The 18493-nt window shown below is 38.0% G+C and overlaps 1 pseudogene; it reads right to left on the bottom strand.

Moving 5' to 3' along the window:
- Window positions 1-4239: 4239 nt before the first annotated feature.
- Window positions 4240-4338, bottom strand: LOC132280378 (small nucleolar RNA R71; annotated as a pseudogene).
- Between the last annotated feature and the right edge of the window lie 14155 nt (window positions 4339-18493).

The raw sequence follows: 18493 nt of genomic DNA, 5'->3' as shown, positions 1-18493 counted from the left end.
CCATCAAATTAATTGACAATTGTATCAACTAAGTCTCATGCTATGGCCATCACTAAACACAACTAAAAGAAGTATCTAGTGTAGAGTATAATTCTAAATCAATCACACCTAGACATGCAATTTTCATATAGAATCAATGGAAGAATTAAATTCTAATCATCTAATGAAGAATAAAATCCCTAATTAATCATACATAGACATACAATCAATTAGAGATTTCAATGGAAGAATTTATCAATACAAACCCTAATTTATCAAATCAAGCATGTATATATTAAGAAATCGCAAGGCCATACAATTTAATTACAACATAATAATTCCCCAAGAAAGAAATACAAAGGTTAGGGTTACATGAACTTAGGGCTCATCCAAGCCCTAAGTGAAGAACTAGCTCATGGAGAAGATGATCATGGTGTCAACAAGCTCTATGGTTACAAAATAAGCCCAAACATTAAAATAAAAATATGCAATGTTGCCAAGTCCTGGGGGATTGATCCCCCACCCTGGGGGATCGATCCCCCAGAGTTGGAAAATTCCTTTAAGCCTTATTCAGCTCCATTTTTGCTCCGGGCTATTTGGTTTGCTTCTCCATCTTTGGGAACATCATCAAAGGCTCGAGATTGACCGCTTTGTGCCATTTTCTGAAAATCTTTGCTTAACTCCAAAAAGGCTTAATTGGACCGTTCTTAGCTCATTTTAACTTTATTGCCCTGAAATACACATAAACATAAATTAGGACTAAAACATAAACTTAAGATAGATGCAAATACTGAAATACCCTAACTTAGGTGCTGAAATGTGCAACATTTAAGCACTTATCACCGGTCATCCAAAGCAAGCTGGGAGCTTTAATGGTAAAGTTTGGAGGAGTTTAATATCTAAAGCTCGAGCCTAAGTCTTGAGGCTCGAACCTTACAAGTCAAAGAAGAAAAATCAGCAAGGCATTAAAGCACGAGCCTTATACCTTCAGATTCAAGCCTGAACAAAGGGTGCTCGAGCCTTGACCCTTAAGCACCAGCACAAGGCGTCAGAATTCGAAGAGTTAATTTCCAAGCTCCCAGACCTCGTGCCTGATGAGCGTTGAAAAGTGCGTAATTAAACCCCTTAAGTTTAGGCATTCTAGTACCTTTATCTATCTTACTTTACCGTTTTAGATTGATTTCGTATTATTTCCTTTTTCAGACACTTATCCCAAAAATAAGCTAACTCAGCTAAATAAGAGCTTAATTGAAGCAATTCTGGGATTAAACAAAGAAAGGAGCAAGGTGGAGAAAGAAGGAAGCAAATGAAGCCAAAGGTGGCAAGCAGCAAAGTTCGATCGATCTAAGTTTAAGGTTCAATCGATCGAATAATGATCGATCTCAGCACTTCAAGATAGATCCAAGCCTTGACCCAAAAGCATAAAGTTTCAGAAGTTCGATTAATCTAACACCATCCTTCGATCGATCGAACACTTTTGCCCTTATTCAAATGATTGATCCTATCCACAGCTGTACCACCCACTAACCACTTTTGTCCTTTTCCCATAAATATCTCCCACAAATATCTTGAATTTGTCTTTTTCCAAAAAGCTCAGCCAGTTGGATTGATCCAACCTAAGTTCAATCAATCTCATTTACTTTCGATCGATCCAAGACCAAGGTTCGATCGATCGAACTTCCTCCAGTGTGAAAAAGTTAAAATTCCATCTCATTGAAAGTTGTCCTTTATCCAATCATTAGGGAATATTGTGTGCACGACCCCAGATCATTTTAGGTGTCATTTTGACCTACCTATATAAGGATAAGGATTACTTTTTACAAAAGGAGCCAACATTATTTTCATATCATCTCTTAGAGAGCAAGCTTAGAGGAGGAGGAGGCTAGAGACACCATAGGAGTTCTTCATCAACAAGGAGCAGATTTCAACCATGGAATTAGCCCTCGAGGGTTGGAGCATCATCACCATGAGTGGCTAGACATCCTCTTGGGGTTAGAGTTAGCCCCAAACATGCTTTCTATATCTTAATCTTGTGTATTTTTGAGGGATTAGTGTTATAATTGATGTTTTGACACTTTGATATATATAGATCTTGTTTATTCAATGATTTATGTGGTTTAATGCTTCCAATTGGTCATTTCATTCTATCCATATGTCTATGTATGCTAAAATAGATGTTCATGTGCTTGTTTCTAGATTTTGTGTTATTGATGCATGTTTATGTGTATTGATGCTATAGATTTGGAGATTGTCAAAACATAGTGGTTAAAGGAATGCTCTTGTGATTCTCTTGATGGTTCATGCTTATCTCTTGATGGATTGTGCCTCTCCCCTTGTTTATTTTCATGATAGTAATGTATATGTAGTGTAGTTGTAGTGTAGTGTTAAATGGGAGGGCAATCTATGCTTGTTGTTTGATGATCCAAGCTTTTGAATGCAAGTAGCATATGTTTCTATCCTTGTGTTGTATTTAGATTGTGAGCTTAATGAAAGGATTAATGACTTATTTTGATTTATTGTGCCTTTCACATGTTGTTTAGACAATATATGCTTCATAGCTTAGATATATTGTGCCTTTCACATGATGTTTAGACAATACATGCTTAACTAGCCATCTTTGCTTGTTGAATCAACCAAACACACACGCACCAATATTGTAACACACCATTTGCCCTCATTAATCACTTGTAAATGATATAGAAATGCATTGCTTGGTGGTGATTTCTAAACCCCAAGATCTCTCTCTCTTTTACTTACTCTTAATTGCACTCTTTTGCTATTACTTAGTTTAATTTAGTTGCTCTTTAATCAACAAACCAACCAATTGTTTGATCACTTGACCTACTAGCCCTAATTGTGATTCCACGACATTGCTCGATCCCCATAATCCCTTGGGACGATCCCTTCTCACTCATACTGCATAGTATAGGTGTTAAGCGGTTTATAAATTTAAGTATGATGCCCACTTGACATTATTATCCAAACTCAAAGTGTTGTGCATTATATTGTGCACACTTAGGGCTGAGCAACCATAGTTTTTGGCGCCGTTGTTGGGGATTTGTTGATTAGATTTGGCAATGTCGGATTTGTGGAATTGACTAGGATTAGTACTCTTTTGATCGTGTCTTTACTTTATTTGTCTTTACTTTATTTTTATTTTTCTTTCTGGTTACTTATTGTGTTGTTCTTACTTAACTAGGTGCATTGTTAGAGAGGAAACAAGTAAAGGAGCCATTGAGCATTCAATTCAAGCAAGCAAAGAAAGTAAAAAGATAAAAATTCTAAAATTGCTAAGCTAAGCTTTAAATTTGGAGTTGAAGTGCTAAAGGACCTTTATGAGATTTTCTTTACTCAATCCCTTAGTTAAATCGTCGGCCCGCGTGGAGGCTTATTTTTAATTGTCTTGCATCATTATTGTTAAAGCATGGGAGTATGAATTAAATGTTTGTGAAATAAGTCTAATTGCATTGTTGTGAAGGCACAGTGTTTGTCATTCTTTGTGTTTTTTGTGTTTTGCACTGTGCATACATGGACGTCGTTCATTGAGACCAACTCTTGTCCCTCTTGATTTGCATCTTGAATCTATCGTTAGAAATCCTAGGGGAAGAGGAAGTTCAAATAGAGCCAATCTTTCAATGGATGACCATAATGATAGTCATGTTGAGGACCTTGGTCACATAGACCAACAAGGTATCCTTCATCCTAATGTGCACAATGAGAACATACAAGTACCATTAGGCATGCTTAGGCCATTCATTCACCAACCACCACAACAACAAGGCCAAGTTCCAAATGGAATGCCAAGGCCAATGTATCCTCCATAACCTCCCATCAACAATCAAGGAATTCAAAACCAAGGTGTTCATGTTGCACCTCAAGAAGCTAATCCACCTCTTGCTTTAAGAGACCATTATGTGTTTAATGAGTATAATGCACCTACATGCATCCAATTGCCTCCATTTAGAGCACATCATTATCAAATTAAGCCATAAACCATTCAAATGCTTCCTAACTATCATGGACTTCCAAGTGAAGAACCTTACAAGCATTTGGATGAGTTTCTTGAAGTATGTTCCACCGTAAAATATACGGACATGCCGAAAGAGGTTTTAAGACTCAAACTTTTTCCATTCACCTTAAAAGACAAGGCAAAGTATTGGTTTAACAATCTTAGAGGCCTTTTTAAATCACTTCTTGGGCAGAAATGCAACAAGAGTTCTTGAAGAAGTACTATCCAGTTTCTAAGACCAATGCCATTAGAACCTCAATTCGAGAATTTTCACATGGGGATGGAGAAATGTTTCATGAGGCATGGGAACGCTTCAATGAATTGCTTAGGAAGTGTCCACATCATGACATGCCCAAATGGCAATTAGTTCAATATTTCTTTGAGAGCTTATCGAACAATTATAAGGGTATGGTTGATACTTCCATGGGTCGCTCATACATTGATAGGCATACGGATGACTTGTGGCATCTCTATGAGAGCATGAGTGAATTATTTGCATAGAACACTATCATCCAAGAATGGTAGAAATCCACAAGGTAGGAAGAGTGTTGGCTTACATTAAGTCGACCATTCAAATGAAATAGCCGCCAAAATGAAGTCTTTGTCTCAAAGGTTTGATTAATTTTTTATTAACCAAAACTTGGTGAACCAAGTATCTTCCTTCCCTAACCATTCTCATCCTGCATCAAATGAAACATATATGACTTGTTATAGTGTTCTTCATTCTACTTCTCATTGTCCTCACGGACAAGTGCAAAGTGAACCTAATGAACAAGTCAATGCAGCTTTTGTGAACCAAGGGAACAATCCTTATGGTACTCATTATAATCCAAGTTGGAGGAATCATCCGAATTTCTCTTGGAAAAACTAAGGAGAGGGCTCAAACCCTTCCCAAGGCGGTTTTCAAAGGGAAGTACATTCCACATCCACTTCAAAACCAAGGATCCTAAGGTTATAGACCCTATCAATCACAAGGGAATCAATTTACTAATTCTCATTTTCCCAACCAATCTTATTCCCAAGGTAATACTAGAAGTCCCGCCTTTGAAGAAAAAGTTTTGAATGCTTTGGGCACTTTAGAGGCTAACACTCAATTGCTTCATTCTCACTCTCAATCTATTGTGAAGCTAGAAACCCAAGTAGGGCAAATAGCTAGCACTCTCAATGCAAGAGAGAAGGGAAAAATGCCTATAAATGCCCCACCTAAGCAATAATGTGTTGTGGAAACCCATTCCTCATCGGAAGACCACACCATTGAACATGTTAATGCGGTGACTACCTTGCGGAGTGGCAGGATTGTGGACAATCAAGTTGGAATGTCCAATGAAGAGAGTGAATCGGTGCAACCTCAAGTTGTCACCCGTCCCGTTTCACATCCCATTCCTCCTTCATTGCATATATATGACCTTGTAAATGAGAAAGTCTTAAAAGATATGTTTGAAAAAGAAGTTTTGAAAAATGATGTTGAAAAGGTTTTATTGAAAAATGATTTGAAAACTTTTTGTGTTGAAGAGAGTTCAAAAGAAAATTTTGAAAAAGTGTTTGAACCAAAGGTTCCATTTCCGGATGCCTTAAAATGATCCATTTCAAAAGAGAAGCAAAAGGCAAAAACCAATGAAATCATGGAAATGTTTAGGCAAGTGAAAGTTAATCTTCCACTATTGGATGCAATCAAGCAAATTCTGGCTTATGCCAAATTCTTAAAAGACTTGTGTACCCAGAAGCGGAAGAACAAGAGCCAAGCACCAAGAAAAGTGGTTTTGACCGAGCAAGTAAGCTCAATTTTGCAACATAACACTCTTCCAAAGTTTAAGGACCCCGGTTCACCCATTACATCATGCATTATTGGTGATCATATCATTAATCGGGCGCTTCTTGACTTAGGAGCAAGTGTTAACCTTCTTCCATACTCGGTTTATGTCAAATTGGGCTTAGGTGAATTGAAACCGACGTTGGTAGTTTTGTAACTTACCGATCGATCCATTAAGAAGCCTAGGGGTATAATTGAGGATGTTTTGATAAAGATTGACAAATTCTTCTTCCCGGTTGATTTCGTTGTCATAGACACGGAACCGGTTCCCAATCCTAAGAGCCAAATTCCCGTTATCGTTGGCCTTCCTTTCTTGGCAACCGCTAATGCTAACATCAATTGTAGGACGGGGATAATGAAGATCTCATTTGGCCACATAAAGGTGAAGTTGAATATCTTTAATCCTACACCCAATTCATTTGACAAATATGAGGGAGAAGTTAATGTTGTAGATGAATGTCATGATCTTCAATGCCAAGGAAATGAGCTTTTGTGTAAAACCAAAACTTCTAAAGGATCATCTTCAACCTTGCGTTCTAAAAGTCTTGTTTCAAACTCTTGCTTTGAAAGGGCATGGAAGCCCAAAGGTTGTAATTGCATAGACAAGGGACCAAAGATTTCTTTTGAGCTTAATCCAACAAGTTCTTCAAAGAACTATTTGTTGGGAGGAGTTCAAAGCATCTATCACCCCAACAAGGAGGGGATGTATTATAAGATCTTTGATCCGAGCTAAAAGAGCCCAATGTCTTGCTAGAGACGTTAAAGACTAGCAAAAGTATTCGTAGGGTGTCAAAACCCTATTCCTCCCCTATTTCTATCTTTCATTTCATTTCTTGCGAAGTCTAGATGCTTATTTTTGGTTCATATGCATTTCAAGGAACTTTGGTGAGGATTGCATAAGCTTTCATGTCATTATTGAGCATTCTGCATAGTTCGATCGATCTCAAACTTGAGATCGATCTCATGACTCAACACTTAGAAAATTTTTGAGCCTGCATCCACCTGCATATTTCAGCTCTCTGTCTAATCGTTCGAAACATTTCTAGATTGATCTGAAAGTTCTTCGATCGATCCAACTTCCCAGTTCTATCGATCTCATGCTCCAACACTTAGCCAATTTTCTGAGCCAAAAACCTGCATATTTTTGCTCTCTGTCTGATCGATTGAACTCTTGTTTCGATTGATCTCAATCTTCATTTTATTATTTTAACTTTATTTTGACTTTTCAAATTTTCAAAAATCCAAAAATATTTTCATTTTTATTTTATTTTATTTCATTTTACTTTATTTTATTTTCATTTTATTTTATTTTTCAAAAAAGTTTTAAAAAATCCCAAAATATCTTAATTAATTTTTAATTATTAAGTGTTTATTCAATTTAATTTGATTTTAAAAAAATAAATAAATAAACTTTGAAGAGAGTTCATCAAAGTTCGATCGATCACAGTTGAGTTCGATCGATCGAACTCTGTCGGGAATGTTTTTAAAAATAGAACCAAGGGTTTGTAAGATCGATTACAAAGATCGATCTAACTCACCCTCACCCTCAAAACCTTAACCTCTCTTCGTCGCCGTCTCTGTCCAACCTCTTCACCATCTCTGGCGAAGCTTTCCCGCGAGCATCTAAGCATCAATCTCTCTCTCCCTTCTCGGATTCACCTCCACTCTTCCACATCTACATTTCTCTCATTGTTTGAGGTAAGATCCGAGAATGTCCCTCATGATTTAAGCTTCAATCTTGTGCATACATGCTTTTATATGTTGAATACATGCTATATACATGACAAAATCCTCCATTGTTGAAGCTTGAAGCATTTATATAAATATATATATATGTGTATATATGTGTATATATTTTTGATGATTTGATTTGATTTGGGAGTATGGGCCTTGATTTGTGATAGGATTGGGTGATTTGTTGTGTTGATGGGCCCACGAACACGTTCGTGTAGGCCCCATGCTTCCAAGGTCACAGATCTGTGACCTTTGAGTTTTCAACATCGCATAGTTCGATCGATCGAACTAGTATCTCCAATCGATCTTGAGAGATCGATCGAACTCATGTCTTCGATCGATCGAAGTAGTGAGATCAATCTCACTTACTTTCGATCGATCCAACTTTTGTGATCGACCTCATTTCTTTTTATGATCGATCGAACTTCACAGATCTCACACACACACTTCATTCATCATATCTTATGTTCATGCTATCATATCTATGCCCAATGCCTGTGATATTCCACATTGGATGCATTTCATACTTACATTGTTTAGCATGTTTCATATTCTACCACTTGCATAGATTCATGTCATATTTGTTTTGTCTATTTCACTTGACATACATGATTCTATTTCATGCTTTTAAATTTCTTATTCTGCATTAACTCCCATTGTAAGTTTTTCTTTTTCTTTTTACAGGCTATGGTAAAGAGGAAGACCATTGCCAACAGGCAGCACGGGCCCACCCGACGTACTAGGCCACGGACAGAGGAGCCAGCAGAGCCCTCTTATGCACAGCGGGAGCCAGCACAGGCTACCCCGCCTCAGTCACCATCTTATGAGCCTGAGGATGACCACATACCATCCACTTCTACGGCTCATCTTGCTTTCACTCCATCACCATCTCCACCGCAGACTGGAGCTGAGTATTCACATATACCACCTCAACTAGCTCAGCCTGCTAAGCCAGCTCATCTACGGTGTGATAGGCCCACGCCTCGATATACGCACATGACATTCGACCATGAGTCAGAGTTTGACACGGCCTTCTTCTCTCGATCGGTGCTGACCCGATCCGCCTACCAGGATATTATTTAGAGGGGCCTAGCCTCCATTCTTGCCCCCGTTACAGAGCCGGTCTACCCACGGCTGGTTCGGTTGTTCTACCAGAACCTCTGACCATCGCCGCGTACCACAATCGAGATGGTCACTTCTATCGATGGCCATCTGATCACCATTACAGTGGACACTTTAGCCTGCTCTTGCCACTATCCACACAGATGTCCCCCAGAGCTTCAGGACATATATCCTAGGCTATTCAGGCCTTCATATGCCGACATGGCAGTTTCCCCCACAGGTCACCATGCCAGTGGCAAGACTTTCGCCACCCAGACATTCCTTCCTGACGACCTATGGTTTATCGATTCCGTTCTCTTTTGGAATATATACATGGCAGGGCATAAGATTCAGTGAAGGGGCGATTATCTGACAGCCCTTTACTCTTTCTACACCAGGCACTGGGTGTCCATTCCCGCGCTCATCTAGAGCATGATGAGGAAGCTGTATGAAGAGTACATCAGCAAGGAGATGCCCGTATGGGCTAAGTCTCTTCTTTTCAGCCACCTCATCACCCAAATTCTCATTGACCAGAGCTACCCCATCTATCCTCGGGAGCACCCCGAGAGAGGTTCCTGTCACTACCTCAACAAGGACTGGAACAAGGCCTACTGCTCTCTTATTACCAGATTGCAGGACCACGCGATACTGGTTGTAGCAGAGTTGGAGCTGGAGTAGGCACAGGCATAGACACAGGCACAGGCACAGGCACAGGCACCAGCAGAGGCAGCAGCAGCACATCCCACAGCGGATGATGCACTAGTCGATCCAGCTACCAAGCATATAGACATAGACTTAGAGCGCCCTGCAAACGATGCAGAGTAGGATTCTCCATCCAGGTCACCCATTCATGAACAGGAGCAAACTCAGGAGCTTTCTTCTGATTCATATATGCCTGAGACTCCAGATATGACCCCCGGCTTTGGAGTACGTCTGCAGACGCTTGAGGATACTGTTGTTACCATCCGAGCTGACCTTACAGCCCACAGAGCTGAGTTTGTTGCCTTCCGCACGGATGTCGCAACCATGTTCAGAGATTTATCCAGAGACATCCGCGGAGCTAGACCCACCCGTCCTACCTCATCTTCCTGAGCTCCCAGTCTTATAATCCCTCTCTCTTTTTGATACTTTACTATTGTCACTGTATTATTTTTACAGCCGGTCTGTCGGCTTTGATATTTTTGTTGTTCCTGTACTTTATCCGTTTTATATATATCTATTTCTGCTATGGATGTCATATGATTGTATTCTCACATCTGTATGTTTGACTCCATCAGGTGCATCACAGTGACTTCAGTGAGAGAGTGCTACACAATTTCCAGGACCACCCTTATACCTCTCTCATTTCTTTATCTATTTATCCCATTTATACTTGCATTTTGTTATATGATAAGTTTATTCAAGTGCCAATTTTCAGGACCACAGTTCATCCCAAGTTTGGGGGGGGGGGGGGGGGGGCATGCCACCCACTTCAGATACTTCAGTCTCGATCATTCTTGCTTGGTTGCACTGGTATACTCTTTCTTTTATTCTCTTTGCACATTGAGGACATTGTGCAATTTAAGTTTGGGGGGAATGGTGTTTTACAGTGTTAGTTTTAAATTCAAATTTTGAGCATGACTTGTGTATTTGAGGGATATTTCTATGATTAGTCCATATCTAGCTATGATTTTGATCTTTTGAGGACTAAATTGCTTAAAATTTAAAAATTGCTTGACTTGAGAGTCTAATACTCCTTATATGCCTTATGAATGCCATTTAGGAGTAAATTTTTCAAAAAATTGATATCATGCTTGCACTTGTGGTCCATATCATCTTGATTTTGTGATTATTTTGAGATTCATTCTAGGATTCTACACTAGCACCGGTGCACACTAGTATTCATTTGTGGGGTACATGCTTTATTAATTATTGAATTGGTTATATCCCAATTGAGCTAGTAATGCATTGAAAGCTTTCATTCTTGATAAAGGTGGATAACAACCCTTTTTCACTAAGTAGCCGGGATTCTAGCCTCATCAAGCACTGAACTTCTCGCGCCGAAAGGTGGAGGGCCCAAACTCTAGGTTAATAATTGAATACAAAAAAAAAAAAAAAAAAAAAGGTGAGGACTTCTCCTAAAAGGTGAGAAGTGGGAAATGATTAGATAGTTGTTGTCTTGATTTGTAGCCTAGTTGATTTGAACTTGTAAGTCCGTAGGGGTATTTGAATGCCTAATGCCTTAAAGCCGTATGGTTTGGGAGTCATTGACCTAACGCTCGACCTCATGAATCGTTAGAAAGCTTAATAGATCAACACATTGCACTATAATTCCATCTTTGATCCTCAATAAAAAAAAAATTAAAAAAATAAAAAAAAAAAATTGAGTGAAAAGAATAAGCGCACCTAGATCAATAAAGCTTTAATAAAAGGTCCACTTTTTGTCTTGATGATCGGTACTAGATTTGTATGCTAGTTTGAGGGTAAGGATATGATTAATTCTTTAGTTGGCTTAGATAGCAACACATTTGATGCCGGTCCACTCAAAAGGATTCTAGAGTTGTTTTGCTTTGCATGATTATTTTCTTGATGTGTGGAGGACCATACTTGCTTGCTTGACATTGAAATTTGGGAGATTGCTTGGAAATGTTTGAAACATGGCATACTTGAGGTAGTTTTTTCCCAATGCTTGTTTGCAATATTGGTACCTCTTTTGAAAGAATGAGCTTAATGTTTGTGGGTACCATTTCTGGAAACCCTCACGAGACCTCACTCGTCCACTAGGGGTAACCTAGGGGTTTAAAAGGCTTGTTGCATGTGCTAAGTGCAATCGCGTTCCCTACAAAAGTGGCGTTATCCATTTATTGCTTTCTAGTTATAGTTGTTTAGTTGTTCATTTCATTTCTTTACTTTGTAGTTCATTGCTAGGGACTAGCAATATTTAAGTTTGGGGGTGTGATGAGCACTGAAAAGTGCGTAATTAAACCCCTTAAGCTTAGGCATTCTAATACCTTTATCTATCTTACTTTACCGTTTTAGATTGATTTCGTATTATTTGCTTTTTCAGGCACTTATCCCGAAAATAAGCTAACTCAGCCAAATAAGAGCTTAATTGAAGCAATTCTGGGATTAAACAAAGAAAGGAGCAGAGTGGAGAAAGAAGGAAGCAAATGAAGCCAAAGGTAGCAAGCAGCAAAGTTCGATTGATCCAAGTTCAAGGTTCGATCGATCGAACAATGATCAATCTCAGCACTTCAAGATAGATCCAAGCCTTGACCCAAAAGTATAAAGTTCCAAAAGTTTGATCGATCCAACACCATCCTTCGATCAATTGAACACTTTTGTCCTTATTCAAATGATTGATCCTATCCACAGCTGTACCACCCACTAACCACTTTTGTCCTTTTCCCATAAATATCTCCCATAAATATCTCAGATTTGCCTTTTTCCAAAAAGCTCAGCCAGTTGGATTGATCCAACCTATGTTTTATCGATCTCACTTACTTTCGATCGATCCAAGACCAAGGTTCGATCGATCGAACTTCCTCCAGTGCGAAAAAGTTAAAATCCATCTCATTGAAAGTTGTCATTTATCCAATCATTAGGGAATATTGTGTGCACAACCCCAGCTCATTTTGGGTGTTATTTTGACCTACCTATATAAGGATAAGGATTGCTTTTGACAAAAGGGGCCAACAATATTTTCATATCATCTCTTTGAGAGCAAGTTTAGAGGAGGAGGAGGATAGAGACACCGTAGGAGTTCTTCATCAACAAGGAGTAGATTTCAACCATGGAATTAGCCCTTGAGGGTTGGAACATCATCACCATGAGTGGCTAGACATCCTCTTAGGGCTAGAGTTAGCCCCAAGCATGCTTTCTATATCTTAATCTTGTGTATTATTGAGGGATTAGTGTTGTAATTGATATTTTGACACTTTGATATATATAGATCTTGTTTATTCAATGATTTATGTAGTTTAATGCTTCCAATTGTTCATTTCATTCTATCCATATGTCTATGTATGCTAAAATAGATGTTCATGTGCTTGTCTCTAGATTTTTTGTTATTGATGCATGTCTATGTGTATTGATGCTATAGATTTGGAGATTGTCAAAACATAGTGCTTAAAGGAATGCTCTTATGATTCTCTTGATGGTTCATGCTTATCTCTTGATGGATTGTGCCTTTCTCTTAGTTTTTTTTCATGATAGTAGTGTAGATGTAGTTTAGTGTTAAATGGGAGGACAATCTATGCTTGTTATTTTATGATCCAAGCTTTTGAATGCAAGTAGCATATGTCTCTATCCTTGTATTGTATTTGGATTGTGAGCTTAGTGAAAGGATTAATGACTTGTTTTGATTTATTGTGCCTTTCACATTTTGTTTAGACAATATATGCTTCATTGCTTAGATATATTGTGCCTTTCACATGATGTTTAGACAATACATGCTTAACTAGCCATCCTTGCTTGTTGAATCAACCAAACACACACACACCAATATTGCAACACACAATTTACCCTCATTAATCACTTGTCAATGATATAGAAATGCATTGCTTGGTGGTGATCTCTAAACCCCAAGATCTTTCTCTCTCTTACTTACTCTTAATTGCACTCTTTTGCTATTACTTAGTTTAATTTAGTTGCTCTTTAATCAACCAACCAACCAATTGTTTGATCACTCGACCTACTAGCCCTAATTGTGATTCCACGACATTGCTCGATCCCTATAATCCCTTGGGACGATCCCTTCTCACTCATACTACATAGTATAAATGTTAAGCGGTTTATAAATTTAAGTATGATGCCCACTTGACACTATTCTCCAAATTCAAAGTGTTGTGCATTATATTGTGCACACTTTGGGTTGAGCAACCAGTGCCTAACCCCAAGGATCGAGCACTATCTATTGAAGCTTGAGCATTAAGAACCAAATGCTAGAGCCTGGTACCTAGTGCTCGAGCCCATGAAGCTTGGATCGAGCAATGTTAAAAGATTTCAATCCCAAGAATATTCTTTATGTTGAAGAAAAAGATGCTTTGGCAAGTAATTGGAGAAATTTGGCTAAGTGTCAAAGTGAAGATCGAACACTAATTCTTAAAGCTAAAGCATCAATCCAGAGAAGCTTGAGCCTCGTACCTTAAGCTCGAGCTTGAACCTTAAAGCTCGAGCCTTTGTTCCTAAAGTTCGAGTCTTCTATGACATGTCAGATTTAAGTTACGGGAAGAATCTCTTTTCAAGCCGGATCTCATTCCAGATGGGCCAGAAGACCTAAAACCTCACCAAATCCTTATTTTCTTCTATAAAAGAAGGCTTAAGCCTTGATAGAAGAAGTCCAAAATTCCAAGTTCTTTTTCTGGTGTGATTCAGAAGGATGATACTGTGGTGGTTTTTAGAGTTTCCACAACCTTAGAAGGTGAAGATCCTAAGAAAAAAAGTGTTGTCCATGACGATGGAGACAACTCCAACACAGATGATATCCGACATCATCATGAGTAGCTAATTCCTCTCTTAGGGCACTGATGTAACCCAAGTCAGAGAAGAAAAATCAACAAGGCATTAAAGCTCGAACCTTATACCTTTAGGCTCGAGCCTGAACAAAGGGTGCTTGAGCTTGACCATAAGGTGCTCGAGCCTTAACCCTTAAGCTCGAGCACATGGCGTCGGAATTCGAAGAGTTAATTTCCAAGCTCCCAGACCTCGTGCCTAACCCCAAGGATCGAGCAACATCCATTGAAGCTCGAGCATTGAGAACCAAATGCTTGAGCCTGGTACCTAGTGCTTGAGCCCATAAAGCTTGGATTGAGCAATGTTAAAAGATTTTAATCCCAAGAATATTCTAAGTGTTGAAGAAAAAGACGCTTCAGAAAGTAATTGGAGAAATTTGGCTAAGTGTCAAAGTGAAGATCGAGCACCAATTCTTGAAGCTCGAACATCAATCTAGAGAAGCTCGAGCCTGAACCTTAAAGCTCGAGCCTTTGTTCCTAAAGCTCGAGCCTTTGTTCCTAAAGCTCGAGCCTTCCATGACATGTTAGATTTAAGTTACGGGAATGTTCTTTTTTCAAGCCGTATCTCATTCCAAATGGGCCAGAAGACCTAAATGCCCACCAGATCCTTATTTTCTTCTATAAAAGAAGGCTTAAGCCTTGATAGAAGAGTTCTAAAATTCCAAGTTCTTTTTCTAGTGTGATTAAGAAACCTGATACTATGGTGGAATGTTTTTAGGATTTCCACAACCTTAGAAGGTGAAGATCCTAAAAAGAGAACTGCAGTTAGTGATGATGGAGACAACTCCAATACAGATGATATCCGACATCGTCATGAGTAGCTAATTCCTCTCTTAGGGCACTGATGTAACCCAATCTAGTCTTATGGTTTGATTGTTCTTAACTTTGGGATTATTTTAATATATTATGTTTTCTTGATTATATGACTATGAGTAATTGAGACAACTCAAATGGTTTTCATGCTTTAAATAGATTACAAGCTGTTATCACCTTGTCTTAAATATAATGGTTTGTTTTCTATTATCAACCTATCTTATTGGACAGTATCTGGCGGAGCCCTACCGGACATGAAAATAGAGGTCATATAATGGTGTTCTAATGATTTTTTATAAAAGAATGTTTTCATAATCTATGCTTAGGAAAGGTGGATCATTTGCAAAGTAGTTAAAATAGTTAGAGTAGGTAGGTGGATAGTCCATGCTAACCGCAGATAGGTTATAGTTAACTGAATTTTGTAAAATATCTTTCTTTAAAACCAGAATTGAACGAATTATTAAGTTCAATTCATTTAAAAACATAATTGGTTAAATCCCCAGAGTTGATACAATTAACCATAGTATGATGATTGTGGTAAAGTCAAAGCCCTAATATTTCTCTCTCTGATAGTTTAATATTTTTTTTTAATTTTGGTTTATTTGTAATTGTGACAACCAAGCAAAATTCTCAACCAGTTAATTGTAAACCAATAGAACTAAATTGAAGACTGAATATAAATCTCATCTCCCTGTGGGTTCGACACCTCTCTTTATAGCACTATCCTACACGAAATCATTCTATTGCGAGTGGTAAAATTAGACACATCAGGCTACTTGTTGACATGTTAGTGATGTGACTTGGAAGCTTTCTTTATGACAAGTGTTGGGTGTAGGTTCACCCACATGTCACCCTTTGGTTGGGACACTTGGAGGTGTAGGATGATGACAAGTGTAAGCTTGAGATTAAATCTTATAAGAGTACTTTGGATGATGACATGTGAAGGGTGAAGATTCACCCACTTGTAGACTTTTGGTTGGCACACTTGTTGGCTTGGATTTGTGACAAATGTAGGCTTGAGATTAAGTCTTGTGAGGAGCCCTAGGATTGTGATAGGTGGAGGGTGTAGATGTGTTTATGTGTGAGAGAGGTAGTGTTGGTGTGTACGTGTTTGGCTAACATAGCCATTGTTGGTGGAAATGTTTGAGAAATTTGTTGAACCCTCACTTAACCACCTTTCAGCCAAATAGAACCTCTTTATCATTTTTGAATTTTGAACCCTTGGCCTTAGGAATTTAATCAACCACCCTGAAGAACATATCTTTCACTCTTCTTGATCTAGAACACCATTTTCCAGTTTTTCCATTGGATGTTGTTTGCCTAGGATTCCAGAGGGGTGAATCTCGAGTAGGCAGTTTGAGGAATCCTAAAACCTGTTTTGCCATTTCTGAAATTTGACCCCAATGTTTAAGGAATTTGGTCTCCAACTTTAAAGATCATATCTTCCTCTCTTTTTGATCTAGAAGGAATTTTTACAGTTTTTCATTTTGAGTTTGTTTGCCTTGGATTCTAGAGAAACAATCCTCTATTGAGGTAGGGGTTGTACTATGTTTATATTCTTGTTATGGTTTCTTGTTCCTTTGTTGTTGATATACATTGTATGCATGTAAATTGATGTTCTAGGATTGTATTAGATATATTTTGATTGTATCTAACCTTGGGTGTCATTTTACACAAGGCTTATATGTAATTATTCACTTGTATTATTGTTGTTATATATGGTAGAAATTAGAATTTCTTATATAGTCTTGTAATTGTGACTTTGATATTCTTATACAATTATTGTTCCTAATTGTATTGTGATATTTGAATTTGTCATTGTTAAGTTAAGGATTTACTGAATACCATGTTAGCATGACAAAAATCACCATGTTTATAACCTTAGTGTTTTAAGTGTTCTTGAAGTGAATTTAAGTTGTATGCATGTCTTCCTTTAATTCTTAAGACTTGTATATAGTTATACCTTGCATAAAATTCACTTAGAACTTCATATTGGTAAAGGCCTTGACTTGATCTTTAGCATATATGAACTTGAATGCATTTGGTAGTATTTTGAAATCTAGAGATTTTAAGTATGTGATTTTAGTAATTCTATATAATTGTTTCCATTGATTCAATTGTGTATTTGAGATCATATTGATGCTTAAATTATGGATTTAAGACTTGTTGTGTATTCACATGAATGGGTTTTTGTGATACCCCTCGTTTCTAGAGCCACGGGTGATCAAGTCCGAGCACAGATCCGAGGGATACCAAACAATCAATATGTAACCAAAAATTAAATTAAAACAATTACAATCAATTTAAACAAACACAATTACCAATTAAGTAAATAAAACAATTAAGCTAAACAAATAACAAATAAGTCCAATTATTAAATAAATAAAAAATGAAATACAAATTAAAATTGAAAATTAAATTCCCATTCCCATTTTATCCTTTTGAAAACTAGGGGTATTACATTCTTCCCCCCTAACAAAAGGAATTCCATCCTCGGAATTCACAAAAATCTGAATTAATGACTTTGCAAAATTCATTTCTGTTTTCGTGTGGCACAACCCCTTTAGATGAGCGCCACCCAAATTCCAACACATCCAACCATATACAAGATTCCTATGTTTAAGAAATAGCATAAATGTGCAACTCCTAGATTGTATCTAGCAACGATCCAATCTTACCCAATATTCAACGAAGGGTAACCATCCCTCGTCCTTCCAATTCCACAGAACTAACACATAAAAGTCCTATGCATCCAGCGCTTAACAAGTTGGTAACGCTAAACAATAGGCTATTGCCGAAACCAATAACCAAAACCCGTGACGAGTCAGTGTGATACATAAAACTGACTTTCCTCTAAAACACATTGCTTCCGATACGGAAAACCACTCAAACAACCCTTTCCTGATAGAAAACTCCCATGTACGAGTTCAACTAGCTACAAAATCCGACTGTCGCCTCCAAACCGTGAGCACTCATTACCAAAAGAGAGCATGGTTCTCCAATGTATCCTTACATAAAGTCAAGGTCTTATTAGATAACCTCGCTTCCATGTCGGACCAACCATTAAGAGATTGACACAACCCGACAATCTAAAATCCCAAACATTGTCGCACGAACCTCCTTGTGCCAACAATAGCACAAATAATATCTAAAATGGTAAGTAACGCTTTCAATTACCCATGCCAACCTAGGATATATATCCTAAGCATATTTGCCATGATTAAATTGAATATCACGATCCCATTTCCCGTCTAGAGATGCGAAGCATAGTTGTTGCTCCAACACCTTCAGAAAGCTCCTTTGACATAGCACCGGTTATCTTCCATATTGAATAACCACATGCTATAACTCTCCGTTATCAGCGCAATGTACAACTGATAAGAAATGCCAAAGTAAACTCCACTAAAGTGTAGTCCATAAGCGAACTTGTTCTATCCACTACTCTTAAACCATATGGAATTAAAGTTCCAACAAATGTCAGTAATTTCTACCAACCATCCCCTCCTGATTAGTCCTACTCCCATTTCGATATAAGAAAGGACTAAAACCTCCAGT

The sequence above is a fragment of the Cornus florida genome, unplaced genomic scaffold (assembly GCF_030987335.1).
Source record: "Cornus florida cultivar Cherokee Brave unplaced genomic scaffold, ASM3098733v1 CherokeeBrave_3.0.0_Hap2_Chr10, whole genome shotgun sequence".
In the NCBI taxonomy this organism is placed as follows: Eukaryota; Viridiplantae; Streptophyta; class Magnoliopsida; order Cornales; family Cornaceae; genus Cornus; species Cornus florida.
The sequence above is the reverse complement of the archived record's forward strand: the minus strand, read 5'-3'. Positions and strand labels throughout refer to the sequence as shown.